This window comes from Bacillus rossius, chromosome 14 (assembly GCF_032445375.1).
Source record: "Bacillus rossius redtenbacheri isolate Brsri chromosome 14, Brsri_v3, whole genome shotgun sequence".
NCBI classification, from domain to species: Eukaryota; Metazoa; Arthropoda; class Insecta; order Phasmatodea; family Bacillidae; genus Bacillus; species Bacillus rossius.
The window spans coordinates 37,969,130-37,986,793 of record NC_086341.1 but is presented as its reverse complement, the minus strand read 5'-3'; the positions used below and the strand labels follow the sequence as shown (position 1 = coordinate 37,986,793).

At 37.0% G+C, this 17,664-nt stretch overlaps 1 protein-coding gene across 1 annotated transcript in view; it reads right to left on the bottom strand.

Moving 5' to 3' along the window:
• Positions 1 to 16,345, bottom strand: part of LOC134538801 (sodium/hydrogen exchanger 9B2-like) — a 203,686-nt gene extending 187,341 nt beyond the window's left edge. Inside the window, exon 1 of the mRNA XM_063380299.1 lies at positions 16,264 to 16,345. The gene's annotated coding sequence lies outside the window, so the exon portion shown is untranslated. The remainder of the gene's footprint in view (positions 1 to 16,263) is intronic.
• Positions 16,346 to 17,664: the final 1,319 nt, after the last annotated feature.

The window sequence follows — 17,664 nt, the reverse complement described above, 5'->3', positions numbered from 1 at the left end:
ACGATATGAACCTGCGAATTTTTCAGGTCTCTAGCCATGACTCTTAGAAAAAGCTACAGTTTTTTGTGAAATACCTTGACAAGAAATGAAATCGCGAAATACAGGTTTCCCTACTTATTTTGTATCATTATTGGATTCATCTGTTTGTTTCTCTGTTGTTGTTTTGTCTTTATTTTCTGTTCTTGTTTCAACTGTCCCGTTGTTGTCAGCCCACTGTTTGTTATGTGATTTTCTTTCAGTCTAATTCCTTCCATGTAATTCTGTTTGTGTTGTCTATGTGTTTATCCATTTAACATCGGCTCATTTTGGCCTGTTTCCTGTGTGTTTATGTATTCGAGAACTTTAACGTTGCTCTATGACTAGAGACCTGAAAAATTCGCGGATTCATTTCGCGATAGGCTAGAATCCAAAAACGTTTGCCTTTTTACCGCATCAGTGATTGGGCAATAGTTTATCTGAATTACACTCGGCCAATGAAAAACCTTTAACAAAAGAAATATCGAATCACTAGCGTCCCAGTTAACAGGTATCACGAGTCAGTAGCCAATGAGCAGATGTAATTTTCCCGCGTGCGTAGAGGATCATGGAAATCATGGTCATTGAAATCGCGAATTTTTCCGGTCTCGAATGATAAAACAGCACTGGCGAGTGTTGAAAGACTCGCTCACATCCATGATCATCACTGCACAACAAGTTCAACAATATTTGGCAACTAACGAGGAACAAGGCATTCAAGTGTGTACACGTGACCAAGTTTCTGGATTGTCTATATTCATTGTTTGTCTACACGTCTTTAGAGAGCCCCTCTACAAGTCTATAGAATATCACTCGACTTTGTATGTAAGCGGGTACAAGGCTTTACAGAAGGTCAAATGTAGCTGAAGTCAATGAAACAAAGTCACTGGTTTATTAATGAACAATGTTATTCAGCCTTCCCTTTTTAAACAAAGTAACGCGCATTAGACAGCTATTTGCTAGTAAGCTTTTCTAGTTAAATCTCAAAATTTTATCTGCATTGTATGTGCGCCATCACTGTTGTGTTTAGCTTTATAAGTTTTATTACACGTTAGTGTTTAGTTTAATTTTTAAGACATTTTATAATCGTGTTCATTACTATAATTATTCCTGTAAAGTTTTCTGTGAATGGTTTACTATTGTTGTTTGGTAACATATAAGACTAATCTTTGTTGTTTTCTGTAGTTTTGTACTCATGTTGCACATATGTAGATCTATTCGGTTTTTAGCGATACAAAAATTATATCAGCAATAATAACTTATTATAATTGTTTTATAAAGTTATACTTTTTTTGTTTTTAATTTGCACATCATTTGATAAATATCTCTATGCCTCACCTAAAAGTTCAAAAAACATTCAGGGATTAATTTCACTATAGGTAGGGACCAGAAAAATTCGCGGGTTCAATGCCCTGTAGGATGAACTCCATAGTTATACGTACACTCGGTTAAATGTCACCCACTCATTGGCTGCTGTCTTGTGAGACGTCCCAACGTAGCAGCCTGTGATTCGATAAAGCTTTGGTTTGGTAATTCTAATTGGCCCAGAGTCATCCAGGTGAGTTGCGAGCCAATAGCAGAGGCAGCACTGAGGTATAACTATTTGTATTTTAGCCTATCGCAAAATGAATTCGCGAATTTTTCCGGTCTCTAGTTATCATATACATGATGCCAATATTTTTTCTACGTTTGCGTTGTTTACCTTTTGGTTTTCAACTGTTTCCCTAGTATCAATAATAATCAATTAATAAAGATAATATTTTTTTGTTCATTTCTGTACACTCTAAAAAATTTTTTTGGAAAAACACCCTAATTTCAATGCCAATAATGTTTTGAGACTAATTGTTTAACTATATGTGCTCATTTAAATTAATTAAAGCATCAAAGGGGAGTAAAGAATTGTTATTTGTGTTACAGCATACGTTTGACATCATTTAAATACCAAAGAGCCAGGAAGGAAAATTCTTTACATCTTTTGAAAATTTTTATTTAGTGTGCAAACAGCCTGCACACGTAGAATTGTTCTTGAACTGCATTTATATGAAGCCTCGGGCGACAGCATTTTCACTCTACGCGGTCAACTTCACCTCGTATAGCGGACACGTTTATTGTGCACGACTGCGGTCGTAAATGTCTGGCAAATAAAATTAACAAGAGCTTCAGCAACGGTTGCGCTGTGCCTGTACAAGCGCGCTGCAAACTTACGTGCTTGTAAAACGTTCGCGGATTCATTATGCTAAAATCCAAACACATGTAGCTTTATATTGCTTCTGTGGTTGGCCCACATTTGCCTGAAGGACTCTAAACCAGTGACAAACCTCCAGCCAAATAAGTAATGAATCGCAGGCATCCCAGTTGAAAGGTCTCACAAGTCAGCAGCCTATGAGCAGGTGGCATTTATCCGAGTTTTGAGGGATAGTGGAGTCTATCCTAGAGGTCATCGAAACTTAGCATTTTTTTAAAGTGAAAATTTCTATAGGTAGAGACCGGAAAAATTCGTGGGTTCAATGACCTCCATGATAGACTCCAATATCCTCTACACACTCGGGCAAATGCCAACTGTTCATTGGCTGCTGAATTGTGAGCCGTCTCGACTGAGTGGCCTGTGATTCGACACTTCTATCAGTGAAGGTCTCTAATTGGACCTCAGTCCAGATTAACAGTGAACCAATGACAGAAGCAGCACTAAGGTATAATAATTTGAATTTTAGCATAACACGAAATGAACCAGCGAATTTTTCATGTCTCTATCTATAGGAAGGTTTGGATAGGGAGTAAATTAATGTAAGTCGTCATTGACATGGTCACATTACGTGAATGTGTGTGTATTTATATATATGTGTATATATATATATATATATATATATATATATATACATATATACTCAGTGGTGCGCGCGCAGACAGTACGCGTCTTCAGTCCCTGCACATCAGTGCTTTGCATATGTGATTCGAATGTGTGTATACAGTGTTCCAATTGTGTTTTTGTTCAATTTTTATTTTAAATCATAAGTATATTATTACTGTGCCGGAAAAAGTGAGCATAAAATATGTTAATATTCTCATATAGATATATAGTTTGAATAACGAAAATAACGGAGTCTTTGTAGTAATATAAACATAAATTAAGAACATCATTAATCATTATTTATTTTTAATACGTACAATTATTATGCAATGTGTATTTTATAGTAATTTAGGAGTTATTTTACTAACGTAATAAAACAAATTTGTTGTGTGTTAACATTTTTTCGTAAAAATTGCAAAAAAGTTATCACTTCTGTCGGCAATCCTCATGACTAGAGACCGGAAAAATTCGCGGATTCATTTCGCGATAGGCTAGAATCCAAAAACGTTTGCCATTTTACCGCATCAGTCATTGGGCAGCAGTTTATCTGAATGACACTCGGCCAATGAAAAACCTTTAACAAAATAAGTATCGAATCACTAGCGTCCCAGTTAACATGTATAACGAGTCAGTAGCCAATGAGCAGATTTAAGAGGATCATGGAGTCTATCCTACAGGTCATTGAAATCGCGAATTTTTCCGGTCTCTACTCATGACTGCTTTGAAATTTTTTTGTTCTCTTCTTTTAATTCGAACATGAGATTATTAGAGCAATGATTGTTTCGAACATTGTTTTCGCCCCAGGCTAGACTTAACTGTTCTATGTATTGTCTAACCTGATCAGTGTGCTCATTGGCAGGCCGAGAAAACATACACTTGTCATTATAGCGACACCTGACATAAAGTCATTAGCAGAGGCATGCATATTTCGCGAAAAGATTCCGAGACTAGCTGAAAGTTAAAACACTGTAGCATCGTCTGTGTTTCGTGATTGGGCAAGTTTGTTTTCAGGCACAAGTCGATTGCTAAACCACCAATCACAGATATCAAGTGCGGAAGCAAACGCATCCTGAGTGGCTTGGTCAAACAGGGCAACGACTTCTCTCGCCGACGGCCGCCAATCACAAGGAAGAAACCGCTGGTGCGAGTATACCTTGTTGCAGTCTAGTGGGCGTTCAGATTTATTCATGACAAATGTCTGACCCTAGTCATTAGGGACCCACAAATTTTGAGGATTCTTTTGGTTGCAATTTAGACTGCAAACATTCATATATTTCCATTTCCTTGATGATGGTTCACAATTCTCGCGACACCCCCCTTTACAACTGTGGACCATTCAACTACCAGTAAGCAATAGAGTGACCGAATCACGAAGACTGACTCAAATAAAGGGGAGGTTCTACATTAAGAAACCAGCTAATAGAAAAGTACATTTGGATAGAGTAGAGTATACATAGAACTTTGAATTTGAGAATGATACGCTAGAGACCTGAAGAATTCGCAGATTCATTTTGTGATAGTTTCGAATCCAAAAACCTTTGCATTTTTACTGCAGCAGTGATTGGGCCACAGTTTATCTGAATGATACTCGGCCAATGAAAAACCTTTAACAAAATAAGTATCGAATCACCAGCGTCCCAGTTAACAGGCGACACGAGTCAGTAGCCAATGAGCAGATGTAATTTTCCCGCGTGCATAGAGTATCATGGAGTATATCCTACAGGTCATTGAACACGTGAATTTTCCCGGTCCCTAGTGATACAAAATCAATCCGTGAAATTTCTGTACTACTTCTCATCAGATATGTAAAATTACACCTGCTTTGGTTGTGTGATTTAACATCAAAATTATGTTTTATAGATAGCCTACCTGTGTAGGTTGAAATACACTTAAGCCTGTGGGGTAAAAATACACCTACATCACTGGAGATACAGCAGCCAAACAGCATCGGAGTTAAATGTGTTTTTTTTTGTTACTGTGTAGGCCTACGACTACTTCAATTCTGCTTTTTTTACCAAATGAATCCGATAAATGCATAAGATTTTAGTAGATGTACGGAGATTTTGCGAAATTTTTGGTCCCATGTTAGAATGCAAACCGTCGTACCCTTGTACAGTTTTCATGATTGGACCGCAGTTATATGGAAACGCACTTATACAACCGTGAGCCACAATGCCTGGCTAGAATAAAATCAGTGAATCAGGAAGTGACAATAAACCATAACAAAAAATAAAATAAAATAAATTGGTTGTCTATAAAGTCGGTTTACGGACGATAGTTTAACGTGACAACGTCATAACAAAACATTGAAGAAATGATTACCTACTTTTACGAATAAAATTGAACCATTTTTATTGAATTATCACTATTTTGTATGGATACAAAGAAGGAGTGAAATGAAATCTACATTTTAATTCATAAATTTACTTTTATTTGCACTCATTAATTCAAATATGTATATTTCTTTAACGAAGAGATTATTTTAACTATAACTTTTATACCTGTTTGCTATTTAACTTCTTCCAATCTGTGTTATTCTGTTAAGGATAGGACGATGATAGGAAAAGTAGGAAACGAATGGGAGTGTATCAAGTTTAATGTGCCTCGAAAAAGTCAAATCGATGGTTGTTTAAATCGAGTGGAAGAGAGATAGATGCGGCGCAAGCGTACAATGAGCGTAACGGGACACAGCGTAACGGGACAATGTGCGTAACGGGACACTTTTTCGTGCGTGCAGCCGGCGTTCATCTATTTATAAGACGTCACGTCAAAAATCAGGCAATGTACAAGCAAATGTTTGTAGAGCAATTAAAGGGCTTTGACTTTTATCCTGACACCAAACTAATTCACGGAAATTTCCGGGTATCTGGCCTTAGGGAATTATGTATAAATACAGACCGAAAAACGTCACGAATTCATTTCGTGACAGGTAGACACCGGAAAAAATCACGATTTTTTTTTTCGCGATAGGTTGAAATCCAGACATGTTTACCTTTGTACAGTTTCTGCAATTGGCTATCTTTTATCTTAGAATTGTAAGCCAATGAAAATTTACTAACCAAAAAATAGCCAAATTACTGACCACTCAGTTGAGTCTTTTCACAAATCAGCAGCCAATGAACAGTTGGCGTTTTCCCAAGTACGTAGTTGTCTGTGAAGTCTACCCTAGATACCAATAATCCCCCAAAACTTTCCGTTCTATAGTGAGAGGCTTTGTGATGTTTCTGCTATTGGGTAAAAGTTGGTGTGGAGGACTCTAAGCCAAAGAGAAACGTTCAACCAAAGAATAATCAAATCACAGAGCTACCCAATTAAAACGCGTCACGAGTCGTCAGCCAATGAGAAATGCAGGTATCTGTACAGTTTATCTTAGAAGTCATTAAAATTGCGAATTTTTTTGGTCTCAATGAATATCCATGATCGGAAAAACATAAATATGTAAAAAAATAACAAAAATCTTTTGAATATTTGCTTTAAGTTGCAGCACAAGCAAGCAGATACACAAAAAGGTTAAGAAAAACAAAAAAAAAATATCAGTTACAGTATGTTTATTTGTTTTTTTGAAAAAATACAATATTAACTTAAATCGAAAATAAATGACTTAATTTCATACATACTGTACTTCTTTATTTACGATTTCACAGATAGTTAGAGAAAGGAAAAATTCGCGGGTTCAATGACCTCTAGGATAGACTTCACGATCCTCTATGAACTAGAACAAATTGCACCTGCTCATTGGATAATGACTCGGTAACACGTGTTACCTGGGATGCTTGTGATTTGATACTTCTTTTGTTGAAGGTTTTTCACTGGCTTAGAGACCTTCAGGTATAAACGGTGGTCCAATCACTGACTCATAATGAATGTGAACGAGTTTGGAGTCTAGCCTACCGCGAAATGAATCCGCGAATTTTTCCGGTCTCTACAGATAGTTCACTGGCAAATAACTGAGGCTCTTTGACTCGCTACAAGCTAACTAAAGAACACGAGATAGTTTAATATTTTGTTCTGGTCAGCTAGCACGACACACGGGCAGTGCATCAGTAGTCGGGATGGTAGGGGTATGATCAAACATTTTTACGAGGAGGCGTGGCAAAATAGTGGGTCATGAAATGCTGTGATTTACGAAGTGCATGATACCAGACAGAGTAATTGCAAGCCGTAAACCGAATTGGAAGTAACCCAATAAACTTGTTGTAAAGTTGACGTCGGTTTTTAATGTGCAAGTGGTACTTAGATAACTGGCCCTCTTCGTAACTAGAATTCTAAAAATAGAATAAAACTCTTTAAAAATAAGTCAAAGCTCTTGATCTCATTAAAGTCATTTTTTTATCTCTTCAAAGTGAATGTAAATTCTAGTAAACAACGTCTAGCTATATAAAGAATAAATATCTTTAACTCACTGATGATAATTAAGGTTTGCTGTTTTATTTATGTGACACTTATCAAATGCCATGTTTAATATATTTTAAGGTAATGCAAAAAATTCATCGAAAAATAAAAATTAACAAATTGCATACTTTATATTGCTACCTATTTGTAAACTTAAAAAAATTCTAACGCATTTTTATCCCTATCTATCCACAATGCCAAAACTATTTCATTAACATAAAACCAAATGGAACAATATTTTTGCTCTAGCAAAATTTTTATAAAATACTGTAATTTTATAGAATTTATATTGTAACTTAATATGCAAAAATATTTTGTTCAGTCCAAATAACTGAGCAATTCGGTTTAATTAATCACATAAAATGTAGATAGTTTCGTTACTTCGTTAATGCTGAGAGTTGCCTACCGTAACGAATTTTTAAATTGTTTGTAGACTATTGTTTATATTGACTGTTATATATTCCACAAATTTTCAGTCAAAAAAGTAAATATTTGATAACGAAAAACAAATATATCTTACTGCATGTGTACCTTTTGCATAAAACATCATAAATGATGGGTTAACCTAAAAAAAATATCTCTTACGTGACATAGATTTGGCTATGAATTGTAAGACACTTTTTAAAACACTCGTAAATCATAAATTAAACAAGTCCGTTCATTCAGTAAATCTCTCAGATCCGTTTGTATTGGAAGTTATATCATAATGTTTAATTGAAGCTGTGTTTTTGAATAATTGTGATCTTTCAAACGTGATGTTACCTGTAAATATTATTTCATCAAAACTTACATTGCACACTGTTAAAAATTTTCACCTTCAAATTACGAAGAACGTTGGTTACAAATTATCTATGGATCTACATAAATTTACGTGTTTCTGCGTCAAATTTACTGACTCTGAGATCACTTACTTTGAACATGAATCCTAAATAATATGTTTGATATATTAAAAAAACATAAAAAATTGGTTGTCTGTAAAGTCGGTTTACGGACAACGTCATAACAAAACATTGATGAAATGATTGCATACTTTTATTAATAAAATTGAATCATTTTTATTGAATTATAACGGTTTTGTATGGATACAAAGGAGTGAAATTAAATCTACAATTTAATTGATAAATTTATTTTATTTGCAATTATTTATTCAAATATGTTTATTACTTTAACGAAGAGATTATTTTAACTATAACTTTTAAACATGTTTGCTATTTAACTTCTTCCAATCTGTGTTATTCTTTTAAGGATAGGACGATGATAGGAAATGTAGGAAACGAATGGGAGTGTTTCAAGTTTAATGTGTCTCGAAAAAATCAAATCGATGGTTGTTACAATCGAGTGGAAGAGAGATAGATGCGGCGCAAGCGTACAATGAGCGTAACGGGACACAGCGTAACGGGACAAAGTGCGTTACGGGACACTTTTCGTGCGTGCAGCCGGTATTCATCGATTTATTAGACGTTGTCACGTCAAAAATTGGTTAAGTCAACAGTCACAACGTTCTTATTTTGTCAATGTCTGTTTATCTTTGTTTAGAAGTAAACGTGCATACCGGAAGTTGAAATACAGCGAAGTTTCTAAGAAGATTCAGTTATTTTAAATTACGAAGAAGTCATCGTTTGAGTTAAATTATTCGTTGAAAAATCCGTGAATTTACTATAATTTCCTCGATTTCTAAGTTGAGGCGACATCCGTATAAATGACGGTGTTCCTGGCGTTTCGGCATGACTTGTTTCAGCCATCTTCAAAAAAAATTTAACTGTCATTGAAGATGGCTACAAGATGGCATGCCGAAACATAGGGCCCACCATCATATTCAAGGACGAGGCCTAAATCCAAAGCTAAAAAAAAAAGTTTAGTAGAGACCCTTTCTACGAAAGAATTCGTTACATACTTAAATTAAATAAATAAATAAACACTTTTTTTTTACAATCTGGCTATAATTCATTCCATGATGTGAACACAGAACACTTGTGGCTTCACTACAGTTATTGGTTCCTGGACTGTGCTAAAAATAAATTTTCTTTGCAGAAGAAGGCGAGCATCTTTTCTTCACTTAAACGACTGACGCCAGTTACCTATTTACCTGCTGACATTATGCAGGTTGAAATATTTCACAAACAAAACACTGCTTCATGGCTGCTTTAACACTTAGCCGCCGAGATACAGTAATGGTATACTCTCCTTTTACGATCCGTAACATTTGTGATTGGCCGTGCGCTGACTATAAGAAACAAGACTCGTTCATTATGTACGAGAATAACCATTAGTTTGGCACACGAGTCGTCAAGAAGGAAATGTCAAGCATAACTAAAGTGATTGAAGCACGTCTAATAGATACAATCTTCTTAGAAATAAAAAATAAACATCATAGCTAGAGACCAGAAAAATTCGCAATTTTCAATGACCTGTAGGTAGAGACCGGAAAAATTCGCGTTTTCGATGACCTCTAGGATAGACTCCACAACTCCCAACATACTAAGGAAAATGCCACCTGCTCATTGGCTATTGACTCGTGACAGCTGTCGACTGGGACGCTTGCAATTCGATACTTTTTTGGTTGAAGGTTTTCCATTGGCTCAAAGTCCTTCAGATAAACTGTAAGCCAATCACAGAAGCAATATAAAGGTACAGTTGTTTGGATTCTAGCATAACGCGAAATGAATCCGCGAATTTTTCCGGTCTCTACCGATGGCTAGAGCGTTGCAATATCCAGGCTATTTTGTGGTAATACGCGAGTCTTCACACACTTGTACTCAAAAAAACTGATGCTTTGGTCTTCTGTCACATTCTACCTTCTGTACGGATCTCACATGGATGGGTAGGGGCATGCATTTTTCGCGAAAAGATCTGAACGCCTATTAGACTGCAACAAGGTATACCCGCACCTGTGGTTTCTTATTTGTGATTGGCGGCCGTCTGCAATAGAAGTCACTGACTTATTTGACCGAGCCAATCAGTACGCGTTTGCTTCCTCATTGAATCACTGTGATTGGTGTTATTACAATCGATATGTACCTGGGAGAAACTCGCCCAATCTTGAAACGCAGACGGTGCTATAGTGTTTTAACTTTAATCTAGTCTCAAAATATTTTCGCGAAATCTGCATGGCCCTATGGATGGGTCGGATAGATTTTTAATTATTTACTTATTAGCAGGGACTGGAAAATTTCTCGGTTTCACTCAACTCTAGCATGGACTCCATAATCTATAAACATACTCGGTCAAATGCCACCTGCTCATTGGCTACTATATAACTTTAAAAAAAAAAAAATTGCATCTGTTTTACTCTAAATCAACTAAATAATAACAAACCTTTAAAACATATTTTTTGAAAAGACATGGCTACGTTGCAGTTTTATTAAAAGAACATAAATGGCTGTAAAAATAAAATGGAGGTAAAAAGTAAGGGAGTTGGTGTGTACAATCTTTGCCATTTTAGTACTTGAAGTCAAAGTGAAAACGACCCCTTACTTTACTCTCTGCAAAGCAAAACAAATTAATGCTAATTTCTTGCAAATGTGTTGGTATTATGTTTATATAGCAAAATTTACTACATGATAGCATTTTACGATTATTCCTAACGAGTTATTTTAAAGCTTTTAAAAATTACAGAACCTTAGCCTTTATACAGCTAAGATTTGTTTTGCTATCCAATTGCTAATCACTTAGCTTCAATTTCAGAAAATACACCGACTCCATTAAATAATATCGCCATGGTAAATAAAATGCGATAAATGTAGAAATTCCATGCTTTGCTTGTCAATGCACATCTATGGTGTAGAATTTTTTCTTTTAATAATTAAATCTTCTATTCATAAATTATTATAAGATTTGAGAGTATTTTTTTAATTCACTAACCTCTTGAAAAATGTATTTATAAAAAAATAATTTATTAACCACTGAAAATTAACCATTGTAGAAGTTATTTAAACCCCCTGATTTATTATCTTTGAAGATATGATTTTAGTATTGTAAAACAAACTCATTCTATTTTCACACCCTATGGCCTTCCCTAGTTCAAAATTGCATCGAAATATATTGAAAAAATTCAGGGCGATGCACATTAACAGACAAAAGTACAAGAAAAAAATTTTTTTTCCACCTTATCACTTCTTATCGCAAAATCGATTTTTTTTCAAAGTATTTTCCATGTACAGATCCAACCTTAGCAGGCTTCTTATAAGTCGGGAAAGGCATTTTTCGCGAATAAATCTGAAGGCCGATTAGATCGCAACAATGATATACCCGCACAGGCGGTTTCTTCCTTGTGATTGGCGGCCGTCTGCGAGCGAAGTCGTAGTATTATTTGACCGAGCCATTCAGGGCGCGTTTGCTTCCGCAATGAACCACTGTGATTGGTTATGTGACTGTCGACATGTACCTGACATAAACCCAACCAATCACGAAACACATACGTTGCTACAGTGTTTTAACTTTCAGCTAGTCTCGGGATCTTTTCGTGAAATATGCATGGCCTTAGCGATCACGATTAATTTTGAAAATGTTTTTTTTTTTTTTTTTTGGTTCGAGATGGCTTATATAAAACGGTGCAACTTCTTTGTCGGAAGAAAAATATTCGAGACAGAACGTCGTTGGTATCAGAAAATTAACGGTCTTCCGTAATTCAACAGATAAGGTCTCATCAGCCCATTAAGGCAGGCATAAAGATAAAACAAAACCAGTCTAACATGTCGTAGTGGTAGGGGTAAGCATTTTTCATGAAAAAATAAAAAAATCTGAAAGCCGTTTAGACTGCAACAAGATATACACGCACCAGATGTTTCTTCCTTGTGATTGGTCTGCGAGAGAAGTCTTTTTCCTTATTTGACCGGGCAACTCAGGACGCGTTTGCTTCCGCACTGAAATTCTGTTATCGATCGAGACCTGAAAAATTCGCGGGTTTATTTCGTGTTATGCTAAAATTCAAATAATTATACCTTAGTGCTGCTTCTGTCATTTGCAGAGACCTGCAAAATTCGCGGATTCATTCGGTAATAGGCTACCTCTCAGATAATTTTGCTATTGGCTTACTGTTCATCTGGACGAATCTCAACCAGTTATAAACCCTCAACTAAAGAAGGATCGAATCACAGACAAACCAGCTGAGACGACTTACAAGTCGGCAGCCAATGAACTTGCGCTATTTTCCCGAGTGTACAGGGGTATGTGCAGTCTATTCTGAAGGCCATCGAAACCGCGAATTTTGCAGGTATCTATAGTTATCGACAATGTATGAACTGTCATATACCTGAAATGAACACAGACAATCATGAAACACAGATGATGCTACAGTGTTTTAACTTTCATTTGTCTCAGAATCTTTTCGCGAAATCTGCATGCCCTTACATATTGGTTATTCCATTTTATTTTCATTATCACTTCTTAAGGGATTGTCCAGCTAATTCATTTTGAAATCTCTTTAACATTTGTTGTTGAATTAAAATTTTTTCTCCTGATTTTTAATTTGTCCTATTTTCAAGCTGAAATGATAATCATGAACACTCAGGTGACATTTTACCGCTATTATAAATTTTTTTGTTAATATCCATTGATGAAATTGGTAACTAAACATAACATAAAATGTAAGAGAGCTATAGTATAGAGTGATAAATTTACAGAAAATCCCTTAAATTGCAGTACTAACAAGAAAACTGGCGTGTTAGACTGAGCCTTATAAAGGTATGTTGAAGAATAACAGACAAATTCTCACCGCGATAAACCACTATGGAGATGTATTTTTAGCTTAAATATTACGAGATTAGCGGGATGTCAACATTCAGCATCCTCTTCTGTGTTTCGTGATTGGCCGAATGTTCTTTTCAGACAAATGTATATTGTTAGGGCCATGTGATTTTCGCGAAAAGATTTTCCGACCAGCTGTGTGCTAAAACTCTATAGCATTTTCTGTGTCTCGTGGTTGGCTGGGTTTATTCCAGGTGCATGTCTACTGTCGGCGCACCAATCACAGCCCTTCAGTGCGGCAGGAAACACGTCCTGGGAGGCCCGGCCAAACAGCCTCCAGTCTCGTGAGAAAGAAACCGCTTTCTCGGGAAATCCATACTGCTAAGATTATACGGAGAATTGCAATAAAACAACAAAACACCGGAAAGCTAGTTAAAAAACCGCACGAATAACACCGAAATGCAAGTTATGTAATGGAATTTCCTATCTTTTAACCAGAACTTAATTAAAATCATTTAAAAGTAATCCTTAAAAAGTATTTCCGGACAAAATTTGTACCAAAGTCCGCATGGATCGTAAAAATGAATTCAATTCCTTTATTGTGCATCTATCTTTGGAATCACTTTTAAACTACAAATGCTCACTAATTTATTTTTATTGTTTTGTATGTATCGGTTTCAGTCCAATTTATTACAAATGTTTTTATGGTAAAAATGCAGCATATATTATTTTACCAAAATTTTGGTGGAGCAAGTACAACAAATCCTCTTTTACAAAAATAAAAAACAATTACACCGAAATTCTTTGTCTTAAAAACAAAATTGGACTAATAATATATGTAACCATTAAAATCTTGTTTCTACTTATTGCAGTCTTTCTTTTTTTTCCACGAAAAGTACCTCTAATCGTAAATCACCAACCTTAGATAATATACAGGCCGAGTCTGAATGCAAACGACAGACATCACCTGCAGGTTTATCACGACAAAACAAGTTGAAAAGAGCTTACGACTTTCTAACGTTTTTCCCGAGGTTGGTATACGTCTTTGATAGAGACCGGAAAAATTCGCGATTTCAATGACCTGTAGGATAGACTCCATGATCCTCTATGCATGCGGGAAAATTTAATCTGCTCATTGGCTACTGACTCGTGACACCTGTTTACTGGGACGCTAGTGATTCGATACTTCTTTTGTTGAAGGTTTTTAATTGGCCAAGTGTCATTCAGATAAACTGTGGCCCAATCACTGATGCGTTAAAAAGGCAAACCTTTTGGATTCTAGCCTATCGTGAAAGGAATCCGCGAATTTTTCCGGTCTCTAGTTATTGATGTTGGAGCTTAACAATCTTTTACTGTAAATAATAGCTAAAGCATTTAAAGTAGCTGTTTGCCCGATGGGAAAGTATTTTATCTTCACTTTTTATGAATTACCCGAAAACTCTAATACGTCTTACTTTTATCTATAAACAGAAGCCTAAAAACTAATTTCCATATGTTTTACTTCAAAAATGACAACTTCCACACGCACTTTCATCCACTATCCAAGGGACGAATTAAAAAAAAATCATTTCTTATTACGTTATATAAGAAACTCCTATGCAAATATCATGTTTCTACACCCACCGGTTTAAGCTTTTCGTCGTCTGTCCACCAGTCAGTGTTAAGGATTTATTAAACAGATAGTACATACACTAAGCTTCTGTTCTGGTTTATGTTCAATTAAATGAAGTTGTAAAACTACCGCAGATTTTGTCGCTGTCACGAACTGATTTCATTTAAACAATTGAGCGGGTATTAAAATGTCACAAAATTATGTTAAAAATAAAGTTTTTACCATCAATTATTTCAAAGAAGTAATATTACGACAGCGATAACTTTGGCTGCGGTTGTAGAATATCATTCGAAATAAACATCCGTCTTCTATCTTTAATATTTTCTCTTTCATTTACAAAAAAAAAATGATGTTCAGCACAAACCTACAAATACGCATGCACAGTTTAAAAAAAAAATCACCTTCAATTTACTAAGAACAGTGGAAACAAATTATTCAGAGATCTTCGCAGATTTACGGATACAGGTGAGTTCAATATTTTTAGAACTTGAATTCAAACGTATACCGAAGGTATGGTTTTGGTATATTAACAACTCTCTTGTTTCGTCCACGCGTGTGTTTATATTTGTTTAGAACGCAACGTACCTATTTCGAAAAAAAAAAAAAAAATTACGGCGTAGTTTTTGCGAAGATACAGTTATTTGAGGTTGAATCTTCATAGAAAAAATTCCGTAAACTTACTGTAATTTCTAATTGAGACGCACCGAGTCGTGTTATGTTTTTTTTTTTCAACTTATTTCTAGAGACCTGAAAAATTCGCGGATTCATTTAGTGAGAGTCTAGAATCCAAAAACGTTTGCCCTTTATATCACATCACTGATTGGGCCACAGTTTTTCTAAATGACACTCGGCCAATGAAAAACTTTCAACAAAAGAAGTATCGAATGATTAACGTCCCAGTTAACAGACGACACGAGTCAGTAGCCAATGAGGAGATGTAATTTTCCCGCGTGCGTAGAGGATCATGGAGTATATCCTACAGGTCATTGAAATCGCGAATTTTTCCGGTCTCTAGTAATCTCTAGAGACCTGTAAAATTCGCGATTTCAAATCCCTAAACGATAGCCTCCATGATCCTCTACGCACTCGTGCATATTGCATCTGCTGATTCGTTACCGACTCGTAACACCTGTTGACTGGAATGATCGTGATTCGCTAAATCTTCTGTTAGAGATTTCTCATCGGCCCCGAGTCTTTCAGATAAACTGTGGCCCAATCACTGAAGCAAAATAATGTCAAAAGTATTTGGACTCTATCCTATCGCTAGGGACACCTGTATTTCGCGATTTCATTTCATGTCAAGGTATTTCACAAAACACTGTAGCTTTTTCTAAGAGTCATGGCAAATTGTGAGGGTGCAGCAGTACGGTGACCTCATTCTCATTGGCCCCGTCAAGAGCGGGACGACACCTCTCACCGACCTCAGCCAATAACCACAGGAGAAAAGCTACAGTATTTTGTGAAATACCTTGACATGAAATGAAATCGCGAAATACAGGTGTCCCTACGATGCAGTAAAAAGGCAAAACGTTTTTTTTTTATTCTAGACTATCACGTAATGAATCCTCAAATTTTTCAGGTCTCTACGTATTATGTTTTTTTCAACTTGTTTGGTCGCGATGACCCCGCCAGGTAGGTAGGTCGGTGGCACTCGGACCCGCCCTGCAGGAACAGTAACGGGTGATCGCTGCGTGCGCTGTACGGTACTCACGCCGGCTCCATGGCCCCTGGAGGGGGGTGGTGGGAGGGGTGTCGCAGGTCGGCGCGCGCACTGCCCTGCCGCCAGGCCTCGCCGCCCGTCCACGAGTGACCAGCGGGCTCCCGCCCCGGGGGCTACTGAAGAGGTGGGGGGTGCGGGGTTCTCTCCGGCAATTGGTTAATCGGCTGCCCTTTCATCCTCCTCTACTCCCCTCGTACCACTCTCACTCTCTCTCTCTCTGCAGACGGACATGCCCCTCCGCGCCCGCGCACTGGCGAACTCTGGCGATCACCAGGGACTGGAAAAATTCGCGGATTCAGTGTCCTCCAGGATAGACTCCACAATCCTGTGCATACCCGGGTAAACGTCAGCTGTTCATTGGTAGAGACCTGAAAAATTCGCGGATTCATTTCGCGATAGTATAGAGTCCAAATACTTTTGACATTATTTTGTTTCAGTGGTTGGGCCACAGTTTATCTGAAGGACTCTGGTTCAATGAAACATCTTTAACAGAAGAATTAGCAAATCACGATCATTCCAGTCAACAGGTGTTACGAGTCGGTAACCAATCAGCAGATGTAATTTGCACGAGTGCATAGAGGATCATGGAGTCTATCCTTTAGAGATTTGAAATCGCGAATTTTACAGGTCTCTATTCATTGGTTACTGACTTGTGAGGAGTTTCAATTGGGAGACACGTGATTCAATACTGCTTTGACTGAGGGTCTCTAATTTATCCCACAGTCCTCCAGGTTAACAGGTGACCTAATGGCAGAAGTTGCAGAAAGGTACAATTGTTTGCATTTTAGCGTATCGCGAAATGAGTCCGCGAATTTTTCCGGTCTCTAGCAATCACCCGGGTCTGCAGTCATCATTATGGACAGGCATTTTCCGTGCCTGTTAGACTGCAACAATGTATACCCACATATCAGCGAGTTTCTTCCTTGTTGATTGGCTGGCCGGCGGCGAGAGCAGACATTGCTCTCTTTCACCGAACTCTTTGGCTTCCGCTCTGAATTACTGTGATCGGTTGTTTGCGACTGTCGACATGCCCTTGACAACAGAAACCCACCCAATCATGAAACACAGACAGTGCTACAGTTTTTTTTTTAACTTTCAGCTACTCTCGGGATCTTTTCACGAAATATGCATGGCCCTAGTCATCATCAGCAGAGAGCCAGAAGAATTCGCGGTTTCAATCACCTCTAGGATAGACTCCACAATCCCCTACATACACGGGAAAATGCCACCTTCTCATTATCTACTGACATGTGAGACCTGTCAACTGGGATGCTTCCGATTCGCAACTTCTATGGTTGAAGTTTTTCATTGCCTCATTTAAATACAGAATAAAAATGTCTTCGAACACTTTTGTTTTTATCTGAATATGTTAAAGTAGAGAACTGAAAAATT